General features: G+C 40.5%; 1 pseudogene; it reads left to right on the top strand.

The window, feature by feature from the left end:
- The first annotated feature begins 2354 nt into the window (after nt 1-2354).
- Nucleotides 2355-5675, top strand: LOC123082652 (plant cysteine oxidase 3-like; annotated as a pseudogene).
- Nucleotides 5676-7426: the final 1751 nt, after the last annotated feature.

Below are 7426 nucleotides of genomic sequence, written 5' to 3'. Positions count from 1 at the left end.
CTGGCTTGGACTGCGTGTACTAAAGCAAGTCCCCATTCTCAAATACTGCTGGTGAGTGTTTTCTTCCACTCTTGAATTCAGTTTATGAAGAACATTTGGATGCTTGCTTCTGCTTGCTGATGGCAACGTCCTCTGGTTTCAGGTGTGCTGGACGCACGGTACACCAGGCTCAAGGAGATCCCCAACAACTTTCACATAAAGGGCATAACGACGTCGTGGCACTTGTCATCTAGGAACCTACATGACCATCGTTACCATCATCTGATCAGCGCTTTGTCTAGCATGTTGTAAATAACAATTGTAACATGCGAAAGGCAAGCACGCAGTTAGTTGTCAGTCAGTCCAACCTAGCTCTCACCAGGCTAGCAAAATTTTCTTCCCACCCTTATTCATCAGGGTTGAAACTATTTCCAGTCGTCCGAGATCTTCTTATCGTGGGTCATGATTTTCATATGTACAGTCTTGGTTGGTGTGGAATTAGAAAATTTTGTTTTTATTTCCAAAAAACTCAAAATGGAAGAAAAATAAATATATTGGGAACGAATAATGTTAGAGATAGGAAAATAATACTTGAGAAATAAATAATGAAAAAGAAATAGGAGGTAATATTCGCCTCCCCACAAGAAGAAGTTTCCTTTCACGCTCTCCTCTTCCGTTGTCTTCCAATTCCATCGACTTTCCAAATAGCATCATTTAGCATTGTCTTTGAACCAATAGACACCAGAGAGTAGTAACACAACATTGCCTTTTAAAATAGCGTCATTTAGTGTTACACACATTTTTAGCATGTTATTAGAATATCTGGATTTTATTGGTTCAAAGAAAAATAAACTGGACATGCGACCTCGTTTCTATTTTGAGCAATAAGAATGGTGACTTTTTATCAATTCACTGCATAATTCACTAAACACGAGACTAACTATGCTCACAAATGTGCATGCCATGGTAATGGCTATTACAAGCATCAGACCGAAATTTGGGTATACCAATCTATTCCGATGGGTCGGTGGTGTCGGGCTGCCCTGGCTCACTCAAAAAACAGAAGTGGCAGCCAGCGGGTGTATCTAGCATGGCTGGTTTCCAAATGAAGTGCATTCCAATGCCATGGTGGTCTGTCATCTAGGACCAGCATGCGTCATCAAAAATCAATTGTTACAATCTAAACGGCGCATCGTCTACCTTGTTGTTGTAGATAAGTACATTTCTAAATGTGGGTATCTTCTGCTTACCCAAGCATGCTTTCATTCCTCTGCATAACCAACCCGGGATAACTGTCTTCAGCAAGATGCTCTTCGGTTCCGTGCACCTTATGTCGTATGACTGAGCTAGAAGTATTTCAGAGGCTGGCACTAATGCGCTCACCACCTCAGATAGTACGTTTGCAATTTCATTGCTTGTTCCTCTATCTCCTTCTTTTCTTTAGCAATGCTCCTATCGCTGACAAATAATTTGTTAATCTATTTCTTGTCCAGACCACTCACTTCAGGGGCTCATCTAGCATCATCTTTGAACCAATAGACACTAGAGAGTAGTGACACAACATTGCCTTTTCAAATAACATAATTTAGTGTCAAACACACTTTTAGCATGTTATTAGAATATCTAGATTTTATTGGTTCAAAGAAAAATAAACTGGACATGCGGCCTCGTTTTTATTTTGAGCAAGAAGAAAGGTGACTTTTGATCAATACATTGCATAATTCACTAAACATGAGACTAACTATGGTCACAAATGTGCATGCCGTGGTCTTGGATATTACAAGCATCGAAACCCAAATTTGGGTCAACCCATCTATTCCGATGTGTCGGTGGTCTCCGGATGCCCTGGCTCACTCAAAAAATAGAAGTGGCGGCGAGTGGGTGTCTCCAGCATGGCTGGTTCACAGATGAAGTGCATACTGATGCCATGGTTTTTCGTTGTCTAGGACCTGCATGCTTGATCCAAAAAGAATTGTTACCAACTGAAAGGCGCTTCGTCTACCTTGTTGTTATAGATAATTATAGTTCTAAATTTGGGTTTCTTCTGCTTACCCAAGCATGCTTTCATTCCTATGCACAACCAACCGGGATAACCGTCTTTAGTAGGATGTTCTTCTTTTCCATGCACCTTATGTCGTATGACTGGGCTAGAAGTAACTAAAAGGCTGGCACTAATGTGCTCACCACCTCAGATGGTAGGTTTGTAGTTTCATTCCTTGTTCCTCTATTTCTTTCTTTTCTTTAGTAATGCTCCTATCACTGACAAATCATTTGTTGATCTATTTCTTGTCCTGGCCACTCACTTTAGGGGCTTGTCTAGCAAGGATAAACACAAACTATTGTTGATGCTTCAGCCGATACCATAGTTCTGTACCATGAAAACTGAGGTACCTTCCACTGCTTCATGGTGCTTACCCCATGAGCTATTTTCGATGTGATGGTACCCCCATACAACAACACTGCTGGCTGGGACTGTCGCGTACTGAAGCGAGTCCCCGTTCTCAAATACTACTAGTGAGTGTTTTCTTCCAGTCTTGAATTCAGTTTATGAAGAACATCTGGATGCTTCCTTCTGCTCACTGATGAAAACATTCTTTCATTTTAGGTGTGGTGGACGCACGGTACTCCAGTCTCAAGGAGATCCCCAAAAACTTTTAGATGAAGGGCGTAACAATGTCGTGGCACTTGACATCTAGGAACCTACATGACCATCGTTACCATCATCTGATGAGCGCTCTATCTAGCATGTTGTAAATAACAGTTGTAACATGCGATAGGCAGGCAGGCAGTTAGTTGTCATTCAGTCCAACCTAGCTCTCAGTAGGCTAGCAAAATCTTCTCCCTACCGTTATTCAGCGGGGTTGAAACTATTTCTAGTCATCGAGGATCTTCTTATCATGCATAGTGATTTTCACGTGTACAGTCTTTGTTCGACTGGAATTAGAAAATTTTGTTTTTATTTACAAAAAACTCAAAATGGAAGAAAAATAAATATATTCATAACGAATAATGTTAGTGATTGGAAAAGAATACTTGAGCAATAACTAATGAAAAGTAAATAGGAGGTAATATTCGCCACGCCCACAAGAAGAAGTTTCCTTTCACGCTCTCCTCTTCTGTTGTCTTCCAATTCCATCGACTTTCCAAATTGCATCATTTAGCATCGTCTTTGAACCAACAGACACTAGAGAGTAGTAGCACAACATTGCCTTTTCAAATAGCATCATTTAGTGTTACACACACTTTTTTAGCATGTTATTAGAATATCTAGATTTTATTGGTTCAAAGAAAAATAAACTGGACATGCGGCCTCGTTTCTATTTAGAGCAAGAAGAAAGGTGACTTTTGATCAATACATTGCATAATTCACTAAACACGAGCCTAACTATGCTCACAAATGTGCATACCATGGTAATGGCTATTACAAGCATCGAAACCCAAATTTGGGTCGACCCATCTATTCCGATGAGTCGGTGGTGTCTGGCTGCCCTGGCTCTCTCAAAAAATAGAAGTGGCGGGCAGTGGGCGTCTCCAGCATGGCTGGTTTCCAGATGAAGTGCATACCGATGCCATGGTTTTTCATTGTCTAGGACCTGCATGCATGATCCAAAAAGAATTGTTACCAACTGAACGACGCTTCGTCTACCTTGTTGTTGTAGATAATTATAGTTCTAAAATTGGGTATCTTCTGCTTACCCAGGCATGCTTTCATTCCTCTTCACAACCAACCCGGGATAACCGTCTTCAGTAGGATGCTCTATAGTTCCATGCACCTTTTGTCATATGAGTGGGCTAGAAGTAACTCAGAGGCGGGTACTAATGTCACTAGTAGAAACCGGAGCTTTAAAACCGGTTCGTAAGGGCTTTTAGTGCCGGTTCTGCAATCGGCACTAAAGGGTGGAGACTAACCCCCCCCCCCCTTTAGTACCGATTCTGCACGAACCGCCACTAAAGGCCCACCACGTGGCGTGAGCTCGCGTCATGCTATGGGGGACCTTTAGTACCGGTTGGTGTTACCATCCGGTACTAAAGGTATTTATTTTGAATTTATTTTGAAAATTTTGTAAAAAATATTTGATTTTTTTTCTGATTTTCAATTTTCTTAATTATTTTATGATTTAGTCTCTAATCACCCCTCTTAATTGCTCAAGTGTGGATCACTCATTCCAAATCGTCTAACTTCCCGGCCGGTCACCGATCCTCTCACATCCCCAGCGTGAGCACGCTTAACTTCGGAGTTCTATTCCCCCTACTTTCCAAGTCTGCACTTGTTGTTTTCATGACAAATGTAAGCTGTCAATCCTATTAACCCTCAACAGTTTAGCTTGAGCATTAGGTCACACGTTTCACCGTTTGAGTTTGGAACTATCATTCTAAAAAACAGTTAGTAACACTAATATTTCTTGAATAAGTTTGACCATAGTTTGACCATAGTTTGACCACATTTGACCAAAATTCAAAAAATTGAATAATTATTTAGTAACACTAATATTCTTGAATAATTATGTAGCAACATTAATACTTCTTGAATAAGTAGTTTGACCATAGTTTGACCAGATTTAACCAAAATTAAAAAAAATGAAATTTGAGCATATCCTTTTTTCCTTTTGGAATCTGAGGATTCTAAAAAATTGCAAATAGGCCATAGGCGGTCAAAATCGGACGCAGATTTTCGTGCTGCATTTTTTAATATATTATATGTTTTTTTACTGACATCGTATGCAAAAGTTATAGCCGTTTTACATTTTCCCTACACTTTTTGCAAAACATGTCCAAATTTATGTTTTTAAATTTTCCTAACTATTAGATGTAGTAATATAACTACATCTTGAAGAATTTTATTTTTTCAATTTTTTATCATTTTCTTTTGTATTTTTCAAAACTGAAATGGCGATACACCGGGGGGTAGAGTTTGAAATTGCCCTATAGTCCCGGTTTGTGTCTCCAACCGGGACTATAGGTCAAACACCTTTAGTACCTATACTAAAGGTGATTGCGGGGCCCCGGCCTGACGCCAGCCTGCCACCACCCCTTTAGTACCGGTTCATGGCACGAACCGGTACTAAAGGTTCAAAACGAACCGGCATTAATGCATAGCCATTCGAACCGGCAATAATGGTACCATTAGTACCGGGCCAAAATCGAACCGGGACTAATGTGTCTCACATTAGGTCCTTTTTCTACTAGTGTGTGCTCACCACCTCAGATGGTAGGTCTGCAGTTTCATTCCTTGTTCCTCTATTTCGTTCTTTTCCTTAGTAATGCTCCCATCACTGACAAATCATTTGTTCATCTATTTCTTGTCCTGACCACTCACTTCAGGGGCTCGTCTAGCAAAGATAAACATAAACACTATTGTTGATGCTTCAGCTGATACCATAGTTTGTACCCTGAAAACAAAGGCAACCTGCAGAGTTTTAGGGCGCTTACCCCTTGCACTATTTTCGATGAGATGGTACCCCATTGCAACAGTTCCGTTGGCACGGACTGTGCGTACTAAAGCGAGTCCCCATTCTCAAATACAGCTGGAGAGTGTTTTCTTCAGTTCTTGAATTCAGTTTATGAAGAACATCTGGATGCTTCCTTCTGCTCGCTAAAGAAAATGTTCTTTGGTTTCATGTGTGGTGGACGCATAGTACTCCAGGCTGAAGGAGATCCCGAAAAACTTTCAGATATAGGGCGTAACGATGTCGTAGCACTTGTCATCTAGGCACCTACATGACCATCATTACCATTATCTGATCAGCGCTCTGTCTAGCATTTTGTAAATAACAATTTTAACCTGCGAAAGGCAGGCAGGCAGTTAGTTGTTAGTCAGTCCAACCTAGCTCTCACCAGGCTAGCAAAATCTTCTTCCTACCCTTATTCATTAGGGTTAAGACTATTTACAGTCGTCCAGGATCTTTTTATCATGCGTCGTGATTTTCACGTGTACAGTCTTTGTTGGTCTGGAATTAGAACATTTTGTTTTTATTTCCAAAAAATCAAAACGGAAGGAAAATAAATATATTGATAACGAATAATGTTAGATCTTGGAAAACAATACTTGAGAAATAAATAATGAAAAAGAAATAGGAGGTAATATTCACCTCGCCCACAAGAAAATGTTTCCTTTCACGCTCTCATCTTCCATTGTCTTCCAATTCCATCGACTTTCCAAATAGCATCATTTAGCATCGTCTTTGAACCAACAGACACTAGAGAGTATTAACACAACATTATCTTTTCAAATAGCATCATTTAGTGTTAGACACACTTTTAGCACATTATTAGAATATCTAGATTTTATTGGTTCAAAGAAAAATAAATTGGACATGCGGCCTCGTTTCTATTTTGAGCAAGAAGAAAGGTGTCTTTTGAACAATACATTGCATAATTCACTAAACACGAGACTAACTATGCTCACAAATGTGCATGCCAAGGTAATGGTTATTACAAGCATCGAAACCGAAATTTGGGTCGACCCATCTATTCCGATGAGTCGGTGGTGTTCGGCTGCCTTGGCTCATTCAAAAAATAGAAGTGGTGGCCAGCGGGTGTCTCCAGCATGGCTGGTTTCCAGATGAAGTGCATACCATGCCATGGTTTTTCGTCATCTAGGACCTGCTTGCGTGATCCAAAAAGAATTTTTACCAACTGAACGACGCTTTGTCTACCTTGTTGTTGTAGATAAGTATAGTTCTAAATTTGGGTATCTTCTGCTTACCCAAGCATGCTTTCAGTCCTCTGCACAACCAACCCGGGATAACCGTCTTCAACAGGATGCTCTATGGTTCCATGCACCTTATGTCGTATGACTGGGCTAGAAGTAACCCAGAGGCTGGCACTAATGTGCTCACCACCTCAGATGATAGGTTTGTAGTTTCATTCCTTGTTCCTCTATTTCTTTCTTTTCTTTAGTAATGCTCCTATCACTGACAAATAATTTGTTGATCTATTTCTTGTCCTGATCACTCACTTCAGGGCTTGTCTAGCAAATATAAACATAAACACTATTGTTGATGCTTCAGCCGATAGGACAGTTCTGTACCATGAAAACGGAGGCAACCTCCACTGCTTCACGGTGCTTACCCCATGTGCTATTTTCGATGTGATGGTACCCCCATAAAACAGCACTGCTGTCTGGGACTTCGCGTAGTAAAGCGAGTCCCCATTCTCAAATACTGCTGGTGAGTGTTTTTTTCCACTCTCGAATTCAGTTTACGAAGAACATTTGGGTGCTTGCTTATGCTCGCTAATGAAAAAGTTCTTTGATTTCAGGTGTGGTGGAAGCACGATGCTCCAGGCTCAAGGAGATCCCCAAAATCTTTCAAATGAAGGGCATAACGATGTCGTGGCACTTGTCGTCTAGGAACCTACTTGAGCATCATTACAATCATCTAATTAGCGCTCTGTCTTGCATATTGTAAATAATAGTTGTATCATGCGAAAGGCAGGCAGTCAGTTA

Source organism: Triticum aestivum, chromosome 1B (assembly GCF_018294505.1).
Source record: "Triticum aestivum cultivar Chinese Spring chromosome 1B, IWGSC CS RefSeq v2.1, whole genome shotgun sequence".
Lineage (NCBI taxonomy): Eukaryota > Viridiplantae > Streptophyta > Magnoliopsida > Poales > Poaceae > Triticum > Triticum aestivum.
The sequence above is the reverse complement of the archived record's forward strand: the minus strand, read 5'-3'. Positions and strand labels throughout refer to the sequence as shown.